We start from the raw sequence: 14,363 nt of genomic DNA, 5'->3' as shown, positions 1-14,363 counted from the left end.
AGGTACACGCACCAGACACCGGACATTTCTCCGCCCCTATATCATAACCGATGACAGACCGAGGCGTGATCCAAACGCACAAATCAGCGACAAAGACAAAAGACCGTCAGGCGCGTTCGAAATTTATGTGTATACACCGAGCCTTGAAAGAGTGGTGCTACTCATTAACAACCACGCGCTTACCTGAAGTTCGATGAGCACTGATATCTCTTCTGAGAATATCGTAAGTAGGTTGCTGCCTGGATGTGTAATTAATATATCCCCTGTCGTGTTTGAGAAAACGAACAAAGAACGGGAAGTTAATAATGGTAGTGACAGGTCATTGCTGGTGACTGACGGCTCAGCGTGGTATATTGTAAACTGGAAGGTTGAACTGAAATAGATTCCCCTCATCAGTCATTCTAGACCAAAGTCGCCCGATAAACTGCAGTTAATAACACTGCACCTCTTACCTAAGTCTACTTAAGCCATGGTGCAAGCAAATGCTTCATTTGCTACATTTTAAGCATTTACATGAGAAGCTGATGTAAACTCACAAGAGACTTGGCTTCAAAAGCCACGAATGACCATTTAGTAATTACTCCGCCGTCACTGCGCTGGCTTTTCGCTCCAATAATCTTTTATATTATATTCACATACACAGATACAACCTAATCGCATTCAGCTAAACTCGGTTACCATTGTTCCGAGTACACTATACAAATAACCATTCCGATTACAAATAACCATGCATGTCTTGAAAAGAGAGTACACCTTCAAAATGACTTCAGAAAATTAAGTTCTAAGCATCGCTGCTCTAGTTTTACTCTCCATGCTCCGAATTTTTTTATGTTGTCTTCCCATACAAACCTGGATTCTGCTGGTGGACATTCCCTAGACCTGCTCCATTTACGTTATTTTCATGTTACTGTTTATTAAATGTGATGACAATACAGAATTTTTATTCCTAGACCAGTGACGTTCAATAAAGTAACACCACTACAATTCTTTTTACCTAATTCAGTTTTAGCCATGGTGCTAAGGGCGTTTGATTTGTTAATATTTCAGAATTTACATGAACAGTTAAAGTAAAGTTCTAGCATGTACGCCTATTCCGTGCACTGGTTCCAAGTTGAGACGAAAACACTTGTGCATCTGTTCGTTTTCTCCCTCAGGTCGTGAGAAGATCTCTGGACGAAAAGCACTTATCCAAAAAGCTATGGGTTTTCCGTTTACTTTATGAAATGAAAATTGCTTTTACATTTGGTTTATTGGAAAACTCCTGCTACATTCAAACACAGTGTACTTTAATCTTTTTTTGTTCAGATAAAATTGTTATGTAAGTAAGCAGTGTAGAAAAAAATTTGACAGCATTTATGTCAGTGAAAAGACAGAAAAAAGAAGGAAAAAATAAAGAAGGAAAAGATACAGAAATGCCTTTTTAAAGACCTTTCTGCTGAGTGTTACGTAATTATTTTTTACCAAACTTAAAGATTACATGGAGTCGGCATCGTTTTTACGTGCTTTTGTGCCGCCGTCGGGGTTTCGGCTGGTTAGCGAGTTACTTAAAGATAACTAGCAAGCCATGGTAGTGTTATAAAATATATGTATCGATCTGTGAATGGACAAAATATCAAAATAATGTAATCCTCTGAACGCCTTGATATCTTTTATTTATTTGATTGGTGTGTTTTCACCCCTGTCCTCAGTTTTACTACGGCTGTCCAACAGGTTTTATGCATAAAGCGTCTATGGCAAAAATGTTCACATGTATTCATGACAAAACTCATGACATAAACAATCGGCCGACGCAGCCAGAGCTGGAACGAAAGTGAAACTGGATCAAGGAATGGGCAAGGGGATCATTCAAGAAACTGTTTTGATCTTTTCGCTTTCCGTCATCTGGGGAGCGTTTCTTTAACAACGTTGAATGGGTTGTAAGAGTTGTATTTACACGTACGTACAAATAATACCACTCACACAATGTACATGTATATTCTTACATCTGAACGTGATTTTACTTACAGTATACTTCATGTACTTAGTTATAATGTAAAGGATATATGTGGTGACGTAATATATAACAATATATATATATATATATATATATATATATATATATATATATATATATATATATATATATATATATATATATATATATATATACAGTTACCAAGTCCGTAATGTAAGAATATTTCGCTTTTACGGAGGAGACCAGCATTATGGTGGGGGGGGGGGGGGGATACCCACAACCACCCGCAGATCTTCACACGTAAAATCGGAAAGGAAGCCAGCATAATCTGGATTTGAACTGACGCGCTAACCACTCCACTTGTCGTAATGTACGTATTTGCAGTGCACGTAATCTTTGTACGTAGATGTAGATAGAATGTACGCTATGTACCTGGTTACATCGTGCATAATCACAGTGAACGTAATATACGTATTTACTTTGTATGTGATGCACCTAGATGCATCGTGTACAGAGTTACAAATAAAGTAGGTAGTTACTGTGTCCATATAGTACCAAGATACAATGAACACAATGTGCGTAGTTACAATTGCACGTCTTAAATACAGTAGAACACTTGATCAGATTTAATGTTAGCGATAAGGTCAGTAGTTACAATGTAAGTAATGTGCATAGTTACAATGTACGTTTTATGTCCAGTGGATCGTTTGATCAGATTGGATGTGTGCGATAAGGTCAGTAGTTACAATGTAAGTAACGTACATCGATACAACCTCCAGTAGATCACTTGGTCAGATTTGGTGTGTGGTAATGAAATAAGAACTACTTACCAGTAGGATGAGTAGGTAGATCCCGTCAGTCAGCATGGTGATGTGGCAGTGTAAGGTCTCAGAGGTAGGCCTGAATCCAAGGATCAGACCGCCTTCTATCTCCCATGGTATTTACCTAGAAGGCAAACACATATTTGTCTCTGCAGTATGTAAACGATGTGTAACCGATGTATCATTACAAACACCAGGCCATGCATACAAGGCCTTTAAATATTTACCACACACGTTGTAACAGATGGCTGCTGTTTTAGCAACTGCCAGACCTTAAGTCGAAATGAGATGAAGCGCTATTGTCGAGTTATCGCGCCATTGATTGGTTATAGATAAGCTCAGGTCGAGGATTAAGAACAGCTCGTCCGCGAGCATGCTTTGAACATATGAAGGAGAGCCTCAAAAACAATTTTCCCATGGGCTTCGATAAGCTTTTTTATGGTTATAAGAGCAATTGAGTTCTTCATATCCACTGTCTAGGAAGCAGTTAAGGCCATTTCTGTCTTAACCGTTGTTCCCTCTGTTCTTGTGTTTTTCGATATTGGGATATTAATGCTCAGTATTCGGGATATTGCATTGCACTGAAATGAATTGATATCACCAGTACCCCAGAACTTGTTGTTGGCTTTGTGTCTGGCGTTTGGCGCCAACTCCCATGTCCTCTGTCAGACAGAGTTTATTAATATCGGTTTCACGACACACAGGTCGGTTTCTCTTCTGTTGAAGTTGATGTATAGCCTGACTACAAGACAACCATCCGTTCCTGGAACATGCAAACTGTTTTACGCCAAAAAGCTGTGCCACTGCTCAGCGACTCGTTAAATCGGTGAATCAATGTTTGCCACATGAAAAGCAAAGAGTGATACTATACAACGCAATTACGTCGCCACAGGGCTATTTTTAATGTGGTTTAGCGTGTAAAACAAATCTAACGTGTCAACTTTTATATCCGATAGGCCTAAGCATTAAAAAAATAAAAATGACTTTTTTGTTATACCTCGCTTTATCTGTTGTATCCAAGAAGGCGATACAACCCAGTCATTCGTCATGCGAAATTACAACGATACATTAACTGTAACAGGTCACACAGATTCCCATATATCTATGTCACATCTATCACCCAGTTTCCGAGACTCTGGAGCCATATGTTTACAAGAATTCGATATTCATAGGTTGGAATAAATCTTTTCTCACACTGTTTTTTTTTTTTTTTTTTTTTGGGGGGGGGGGGGGGGGGAAATATTATTAAAAAAATTAGTATGTCAAAAGAAAGAAAAATTTCTTCTGATGTTAAAGTCCACTTATCAGTTATTATGAAAATTCCTAAGGTATTTGCTAAGCAGATTTTTTTTTCTTTCACCACAAAAAAGTGAGGTAATTTGTTTACCAGACAGAGCAATTAAAACATTGTGTCGTTAAATTCAAATAAATATGAGCATAGCCATTGCACACATATCCATATCCCAGGCACCCATTTTTTTCCTCATTTTTGTCTTGGTTCCTCAAAATAAATTACATTTCAACAGGAGGACAAGGGCAGCCCATTTCTTTAGTATAAGCTGTACACTGTATTAAATATGTGTAAGTGTTGGGAAAATTAATCAAGTATCAGTGGAAATGCCATAAAAGATATGTCCAAATACAACTACCATTTCTTTTGAAAGGAAGGAATGCAGATATAGGCTACATGTTTGTTTGACTTCTGTAGTGGGTTTTGTGAACCCCGTTGATAAATTATGTTGTGTAATGGTCTACGTGTGCACAGAAAGAGATTTTACAAAATTTTAACGGGAAGAAACATTTGTGACATAATGCCACTTTGGAATTAAACCATTATCGTTCGTTTAAACGTTACACGTTACCGTACCCAATCAAAAACGTCAAAATACACAAGCATAGCTATTCATAATATAGTTTCCAATAGTCTTTTCAGTAACGCTTACCTTATTATGGTGTATTTATTCAGTTTAAATCAAAACAATTTCAATCCTTCCCCAGAACTGTTGGTTTACAAGGCTTCAGCTTAATCCCTGTATTGGACAGCGGATTTCTAGATTCCCGTGCAGCAATTTTTGTACGAAAGGGACGTCGTGGCAATAACCGATCGACGCACCAATGGGACAGTGCGCAGTGCTATGGTCGTTTAAAAGCCAGAGGCCGCTTTTACAAAGGGCACGTAACGTTACGTGCTCTTAACTTCCATGGAGACCAGTATTGCAGGTATTACATCGCTAGGGTAGATACGTGCACGTGGATGTAGCGCTACGTGCGCTTTGTGAAACGGTCCTGTTGTATGTCTAACTAACACCGGAAATGGTCCCCCGGGTCAGGGTGCTAGTCCAGCACATTGACTCAGGAGCCCCTGACTAGTGCGGTCGATGTGAGTGCCCATGCATGCTGGTTTCATCTCCGGTCGTACGTGGAAAGATCTGCCAGCAGCCTGCGGATAGTCGTGGCTTTCCCTATGCCTCTGCCCGGTTTCTCCCCACCATAATGCTGGCCGCCGCCGTATAAATGAAACAGTTTAATTCGGCATAAAACACGTCGGTCAAAAATTTACCCACCAAAACACTGAAATTCTTGTTAACGCGTAACGGCACACACATGATTTAATACCACAGAAAAAGCAATGCTTTTGTATGCTTGATATGTGATTACATAGACCTCATTTTATAACACATACCACAACCAATTCTCACCGCTAACGTAAACGGTTATCATCTAACCATTATGGTTAAAAGAATAGACAGCCCTAAACAAAATACATACATGCACCGATAAAGTATCTCACACTACATTTAAAAAGCATAACTTTTTATGTTTATGATGTTAAATAACCGAGATTTTGCAGTTTCAAATGTTCAGAATTACGCTCATCGAGACTATCCGAAGTGCCGCCATGTTATCCGTTTTATCAAAGCAGGTGCGAGTTATTTCTGAAAACCCGATGATGTGTCTGTTTCTGCTTACGTCACCCGGACTGTTATACCTATAAACCATATGCTCATCGGGTACGAGTGACACCCTGTTTTTCAGTTACTCTAACATGGCGCATCTCTCGCAAGTCACCAAAACATGTCACAAAACAGTGCCTGTGAGCGCTTAGGTCCGTTCTCACCTCTATTTCTAAATGACTTGGGTTATATTATTTGTTGTCTACACCCCCATTCCTAAATAACTGGGGTTGTATTTATTGTTGTCTACACCTCTATTCCCAAATAACTCTTGTCGTATTATTTGTTGTCTACACCCATATTCCTAAATATCTCGGGTTGTATTATTTGTTGTCTACACCTCTATTCCTAAATAACTGGGATTGTATTATTTGTTGTCTACACCCCTATTCCTAAATAACTGGGGTTGTATTATTTGTTGTCTACACCCCTATTCCTAAATACCTCGGGATGTATTATTTGTTGTCTACACCTTTATTCCTAAATATCTCGGGTTGCATTATTTGTTGTCTATGCCCCTATTCCTAAATAACTCGGGTTGTATTATTTGCTGTCTACACCCCTATTCCTAAATACCTCGGGATGTATTATTTGTTGTCTACACCCCCTATTTCTAAATAACTCGGGTTGTATTATTTGTTGTCTACACCCCTATTCCTAAATATCTCGGGTTGTATTATTTGTTGTCTACACCCCTATTCCTAAATAACTCGGGTTGTATCATTTCTGGTCTAGATGCTGGTCCCTTTCTTTATCACATTATACAATTTCGTCTTTTCTTTAACACGCTTTTTACACATGTATGGAATATGCACCGGAAGGAAACCACCTCACCGACCAAGAGCCTGTGAAACCTCTTGAAGCCACGTCAGAATCAGCTAGAAAAATGCAGCATCCAATCAGAAAAAGAGGAAACAATATCCGCCAGAAGACAGCATTTCCTTCTGCCAATGGAGGAATCAACTTCCTGTTATTAAGAGCGGTTTCTTTCGCATGCTCAAAACTATGTGTTTAATTGGCTGTTAATCAAATATTCATTTTAAGACATTAGTATTGAAAAAAAACACTAGAAACATCCTGAAAAACACTGAGGATTTGTTAGATAATTATCCTCAGTGTCACCGAAGGTTTTATACACGGCCAATGTAGCCAATGAAAAATCGACAGAGATAGGCCTAATCTGAGAGATTGTTCACTCCAAGAGCGAATCTGTTACAATTAGGTACTTACATTAATTCTTGACGGAAGCAATGGTTCCTGTAAAGGCTATGGCGTGACAAAGTTAAAGTCTGTAATGGTGGTTTTTTCTCCGATACTCTAACGATGTGCTCGGTTCTAATGGCGCCTCTTCCTGATAACAGAATAATAGTCCCTGCAATTAGCAATACATCTGAATTCGTTCTTTTCCAAACAAAAAAGGCGTTACATCTATGACACTGTTACAAATTATTTCCTTTGTCAACATCCAATACAGTACACTTCCATATATGGTACAGAAATAGACACAAAGCTCACGCGAGTTCAGGACGAACCTGCCAGTTTACTAAGCACGCGTTGTGACGTCAGCACACGGCCAGAGTTATATTTATGCCACTAAGTCTCTAGCAGCATTAAAAAAGGACTCAACAAAGGTTCCTAGACTGAACAAAAAGGAAATTGTCAGCCTATTGAACACTAGAAGTCAGCAATGGTTCCCTTTATATCTCAAAAGATGAAGACTTGGGTTTTCATAAGCAACTAGCCTGAAATTCACTAGCATCAAAGACATTTTATTCACTTGTGAAATGGAAAGCCCTCTCACCCCTAGGCCAAGGCAAGCAGCGGGTCAAGCTTTGTATTTGGGTCGAGCTTTAAATGAATGAATGAATGAATGGGTTTAACGAAACTTTACAGAATGTCAGTCATATCGTGTCAACGTCAATCGTGTTTTAAAACATAAATGGTCATATTTTGAACCGTGGTTCAGGATCGATGTGAGTTCAAATCTAACTCATGCTTGCCTTCTTTTGGTGGCAAAACACCTGCAGAATAATCACAGCAGAAATCAGCATGAAAGTGGTTGAAGACAACTGTCACATTTCACCTCACCATGAGACGCTAGACGTAATTTTATACCGCGTTTGGCATTACAAGACACCACAAAAACTGTTTATCTAAGATATACATGTAAGGGTGCATCAAATGGTGACCTATCCCATCAGTCCTTTTAGTCATGTTTCTCCGGAAGTATAAGGAGGAACATGCAAAGCTGTCACATGGTCAGACATTCTAGTCTAGTAATTCATCAGTTAATCATTGTTTCATCTGTCCAGGTCTCCGATACAGCTGCCACTGTCTGGAAAATCCCTGCACACACTACATTTGCTATGTCAAGGGCATTTGGTCGTTCTTGTACCGTATGCCTGGTGATCATCAGAGAGTCTTCGTAACAATTTATCAGATTCGTAACCTATGAAGTGACTATTGGTATACTTTAAGTCCTTACATGCGTTCTTTTTCTTTGAAACTTCCATTCGGTTTACCAATGGCTATTGTTTTTCTATTTTAGAGGTCACCTAAACTCTCATAATGTTTTTCAAGATCTCTCAAGAAATCAGACAACGTCACTCACTGAATTTCACCTTTTCATCTTTCTTTTGAGATTTACATATTTGTAAAACAACCGGTGAACCAAATTGGCGGATTAGGGAACTTCGTTGACCAATACCCCTCGGGGAAGGGTAGGTGGGTTCGAAAAAAATGAGACTGAGAAAATGAGAAAGAAATTAATCCTCAGTCGATGCGTTCGATTAACCAGTTCAATGTCCTGCCTCAGTCCGTCAGACCATTCTAAATAATATACAAAAAAACCCATCGCAAATTAAGGTAGAAACTTCATCTATGAACTTTAATTGCTTTCCGTTCCTGGTACGCTCAAACCACGGGAAGTCATTTATCTTGGAGAGTGTGACTTTAGATCGTTCTCTTGCACCAGCAGATGGCTCTTACGTTTAACAACGGGTAACCGTATTCAAGTCAACAACTGAAATGAGCTTATGGACTTTTACCTATTTATCCTACAAAGCGCCCAGATTAGCTGAGATTCACTCCGGCTTGATGACGACCGTTTTGCTTTGTCCCAGCCTATTGAGGTCTCATGGTCTCAAATCACAATCAGGTCCTAGTATTGATTACTTAGTTTCATCATACTGGAAGCAAATTCCCGGTCGTCTCCAACTAGTACATGTGTCTGGTTATTGTCTCATTGTGGCTTAAATATTGCCAATAAAACCTGTACAGCCTTAACGCACAGGATCGAGTGAGTAAGTGAGTAAGTGAGTGAGTGCTTGGGGTTTAACATCGTACTCAACAATTTTTCAGTCACATGACGACGAAAGAATCCTTAGAGTGTATGTAATGTGCCTCGTTGTTGCAGGACGGATTTCCACCGCTCTTTTATCTAGTGCTACTTCACCGCCCGAGCCATTATACTGATACGAGTCGTTGCACTATCCCCTTCATGTTGAACGCCAAGCGTTGAAGTTACAACTCTCTCTTTTAAATTCTTAGGTGTGAGTCGACACAGGACTGATCCTGGATCTACCGCTCCCGCTCTACCAACTGTGCTATACGGGCCGGTGCCGGCAGGATCGATGTCAAATACATTGTCTCATAAATGACATCACTGAATAACATCAACGAAAAGGATCAAAGTAGAACAAATTATCTAAGAGCGACAGTGAAAATTGAATAGCTCTCACAGACAAAACCAAGGTGGAACACGCTGTCTTTCAACGACAACAAATACTAAATAGCTCAAAGACAAAAAGGAGTCAAAGTCAAACACGCTGGTAAGACCAACTGTTCTTTTACCGCCGTATTGAATTGCATTTTTTTTCTTCTTCTTCTTATACAATGTCCGTCAGTTTTATGACGGAGGGAAACGGGTTGTCAGGAGTAAGCCACCCAGTTTTGGTACTTGAACACCTCATTGGTGTAAAGCAAATCGACTGCAGTGAGCATAAGTCTTAGCTATTATAAACTGTCACCAAGTTGCCATGAAGTTGCCGTGAAGAGTCAGCGTCATATTTATTGGTGGAGGAAATCGTAGTACCCAGAGGAAACAACTGTCCTGCCTCAGGCATCTCACAAACCTTCCTGACTTAAAACTGCAGTCCAAAAAAAGAAAAACGAGATCTGGATTTGAAAATCCGATTTCTTTGTTTAAGAGCCTGCCCGTAGCCGCGATCCAGCCATTTAAACGTCTGATAGCGCACTCGCTATACTATACGGATTTGCTATCACTACGGATATGATATTACGATTTCACTGGGCTGCTTAAGCTGGTGGTATGTTTAAGCCTTTGTAGAAAAGGAAACCCTCACTACGCGTCCAGAAATAGCGTAAAAACTATAAATAAAACACAAGAACTAGAACATTGATCTATTTAATGACGTGACCGTTCCTATAATAGCTCTGCTTTGTGGATAATGGAACGAGCGTATTGTAAAGCTATTTGGAACACAAAGCCTCCAGATTAGTGGACACGCATGCCAGGCTGATATTAGACAATCCCTAATGTAACTGTTTACACCCACGTGTATATATTTGTTAAGGTTTAGTTTTGTCTTGTGGCTCGAAGAAGTGGTTTTGCAATAGGTTATAACTGCACATGAATAGTATAGTCTATTTCATTTAGCCAGTCGTGAGTGAGTGCTTGGGGTTTAACGTCGTACTCAACAATTTTTCAGTCATATTTCATATGAAATCTTTAGGGTGCACGTGTAACGTGGCAGGACGGATTTCCACCGCTCTTTTATTTAGTGCTGCCTCACTGAGACGACTTACCGAAGGCAAGTAAGCCGCCCGCCCGAGCCATTATACTGATACGGGTCAACCAGTCGTTGCACTATCCCCTTCATGCTGAACGCCAAGCGAGGAAGTTACAACTTCCTCCTTTAAAGTCTTAGGTATGACTCGATCAAGGATTGATCCTGAATCTACCGGTCCCGAAGCGGACGCTCTACCAACTGTGCTATCCGGGCCGGTCATTTAGCCAGTCGTCTAGATGAATATTCAGATCTCTGTAAAATCGGTCGTACTTGCTAGCAAAATTGCCTTTAGTCAGTGACAGCTAACAACCCAAACTCTATACGTGGATACGTTGAAAGTTCAAATTCTTACAAGGAAAATTAAGTTAGAATTTTTTTTAGTTTTTAATCCGTAATTCGTAAAATCCATAAGCTCGGTTTCGAGTGAGTGAGTGAGTGAGTGAGTGCTTAAGGTTTAACGTCGTACTTAAGAATTCTTCACTCATATGATGACGAAGGAGTCCTTAGCATGCATGTAATGTGCCTCCTTGTTGCAGCACGAATTTCCACCGCTCTTTTATTTACTTGCCGAAGGCAAGTAAACCTCCTACCCGAGCCATTATACTGATACGGGTCGTTGCACTATCCCCTTAATGTTGAACCCAAAGCAAGAAAGCTACAACTTCCTCCTATGTCTTAGGACTTAGGTGTGACCCAACCTAGGACAGACCCTGGATCTACAGCCCGGAAACGGACGCTCTACCAACTCAGCCATCGGGGCCGGTAGATCGGATTCGACGGCAAAAACCCCGATTGCCTCGGGTGACAACACGCTTGGGTTGTTACGTTTCACTGACTATTACCAATTGTCGTAGCAAGTAGGACCGATTTCACAGAGAAATAGACTGTAGCTGAAAACATGTACATAGCAATTTTTCTGACTATATTTGAACGTTCCCTTACAGTAGGCATTATTTCTTGGCGTTTTTTAACAGCCCTACTCTTTTGCTTACTTCATACCAGGATAATATGAATAATACATGTACCGACAATTCAGTGTTTTATTTATTTATCTATTTATTTGATTGGTGTTTTACGTCGTGCTCAAGGATATTTTACCAAACACGACGGCGGCCAGTGGGAGGAAACCGGATAGAAACCGGTGAAAACCCACGAAAAATCCGCAGGTTGCTGCAGACCTTCCCACCTACGGCTGGAGAGGAAGCCAGTATGAGTTGGATTTGAACTCGCAGAGACCGCATTGGCGACAGGTTCCTGGGCCATTGCGCCGTGCTGGTGTGCTACCCACATCGGCCAAGAATGTCGCTTTTTAATTCAATACGTTTCACTGTTATTATAAAAACATTCAGTGTTTTTAGATAAACATTTGTAGACTATGTGCCATATTTGACGCACCGGATACTACACACCAATATTTTCCCGTCATTATTGAAAACTGCTGACTACTTCTACTTCCAAGCAACTGTCTTCCGTTCAACAAATATATACTTCTTAGAGTTTGTGATGCTAGTCTTATTTATGAAACTAGTCTCTGGGAATTCGATTTATTTATTTATTTATTTGATTGGAGTTCTACGCTGTACTCAAGAATATTTCACTTATACGACGGCGGCCCATTCATTTATTCGAATGTCGTTTAATGCCGTGGCGAGGATTCTGTTAGAGGCCTACATGTCAGATTTCATTGTGGAAAAGACCGGAGTTGCTGGAGTAAAACAACCTTCTTTGTCTGTACCTGGCAAAATGTTGACATAAGCCGCAGATGCAGGGATGCACAGAAGTTGCACATCTACTCTCTGAAAACTGGCATGCGGCTGAAGGCTCGTAGAGCGAAGGGAAATCTCTCTGAATCCATTCGTCGAAACCAACCGTCAAGCGAAATGGACGTCCCGTGTCGCAAGGCCAATTCCCAAAACACTGTCTAACACAATTCACCAAAGAACTAAGAAAGTATATGAAGTACGACATTCGGAAATTTAACTGGTACCTCGATTTCAACCTAAACTAGGTATAAAGGTTACAAATTCTCTGGACACCGGCGTAAAATTCACTTAAGGCAAAATCATGCTTTAAACGAAATTTGTATGTTATCACACGAACTCGTGTTCACGCGTGTCAGTAGAAGAACATTCCCGTTGAGAACCCATTTAGCGCATTTAAAAGTCAGGTGAAAGTGGAATATCGTAAAGCTGCAAGGGACTGTGCCGCGTGTAACCGTAACCAACTAACCAACGAATCGCTCGCTGGTGGAACCGAGCGGTTTGGTCCAGACCTCAGGGCGTGTTATTAGTAACGTAAGACGACACGGCTTGGGAAGAAATATACCCCAGGGAGTGTGTCCACACGGGCTGACCTGACAGACAATAGCCTGTCGTTTACCCAGACACAGGGAGCCGGACTTCATTACAGTTATAGCTGTCCGTCTCAATCTATCTTATTCAATAATGTCTACGAGTCCAATATCCCGACAGAACTGTGCCGGAACTTTTTACCCTTCATTCTCCAGTGAAATGACGTATGGAGTTCACGAAATTCGACAAGGGCACTGCTGACAGGTTATATTAAGTTTCTGGTCCTATTTGCTAGTAGCCCGACAGGTCTGTCAGGTCTGCCATGAAGAGAGTTATGAAGTTGGAGGTGGGGATAGAGCGTTGTGGACGTTGCAAGAGAACACTGTGTACTGTTCCACGATCTCGTTATTAGCTCAGTGTTGGGCATATTCTGAGAAAATAACACTTGAGGGGTACATATAAAACTGATGGTCGTTTCCAAATCTATTTCCTGACTGACATTTTCCCCGATGTCCACAAATTGAAAATGACAAATAGGAAAATAGCAGCCAGATTATCATCGACAAAAGTCAATACTCAATACAAAAATTGCGGACTACAAATGTCATTTTTACAATTTGTTTATTTATTTGATTTGATTCGTCATGGATCATATCGTTAATGTCTCTCCGGTGTTTCCATTTGTTTGCCGGGTCCCACACTGGTATTCATGTTTTCCCACTGGAGCCCACATGCCAGTAATGGTCAGTAAACCTAACTGGTATTCCAAGATTCTCTGGACTTTGTACATGTTTAGATGAGACCGGGTACGGGCTCTCGCAAACTAACGCAGCCAAAAGATGTGATTTTAAGGTCAACTACTAGTCCGATTAAACGTCGTGCATAGTCGGACCCGTCAGCGTAACGGCGCTCCAAACAACATGGGCGAAATAACATCTTTTACAGAGTCACTGCCTTTTCTTGCGTAAATTCGCGAGAGCCCTAAAATGACGACTCGGCTTACACGATCCTGACACCGACAATTAGAAGCTAGATGTGACTTGTACACCGTCAATGCTGTATTCTATAATATTCACTTAGAATCGTTGTAGGTGTAGAGTTGTAGGACTTTGAAAAATTTTATTTCTAGTTCATCGCACTTTGTTGAGATGGTGATCGGTTTCATTAGTAAACCACCGGTCTTTGGCAAGAAAGTGACAGACTTTACAACGCAAAGACAGTCTCCTGAGAGAGAGAGTTCAATGTGTATGGCATATGGGGGAAGGCATGTTAACATCACTGAACATTGATAGCGAAGTTAACCGCCCGCCACTAGCGGTCATATCTGTTATTTGCATGACAACGTTAGCAGCCAGATGAATCGGCTTGCACAGCAGCGGGAGCGGGGACATGTGTAGAATTTCATATTTGACCGCACTGCCATCCGCATGAACAGCATGATTCAAGGCATTAAATCATTATTGTAGACGAGCAGAATTCATATGACATTCCTGATTCTTTCACTTAGACGAAAAATAGATCAAATGATTTGA

The 14,363-nt window shown here is 40.5% G+C and overlaps 1 protein-coding gene across 1 annotated transcript in view; it reads right to left on the bottom strand.

Annotated features, from left to right (window-relative positions):
- The window catches only part of LOC135477768 (calcitonin gene-related peptide type 1 receptor-like), a 93,474-nt gene that overhangs the window by 24,863 nt on the left and 54,248 nt on the right, over nucleotides 1-14,363 (bottom strand).

The sequence above is a fragment of the Liolophura sinensis genome, chromosome 11, assembly GCF_032854445.1.
Source record: "Liolophura sinensis isolate JHLJ2023 chromosome 11, CUHK_Ljap_v2, whole genome shotgun sequence".
Taxonomy (NCBI): Eukaryota; Metazoa; Mollusca; class Polyplacophora; order Chitonida; family Chitonidae; genus Liolophura; species Liolophura sinensis.
Note: the sequence above shows the minus strand (reverse complement) of the source record. Positions and strands in the feature narration are given on the sequence as shown.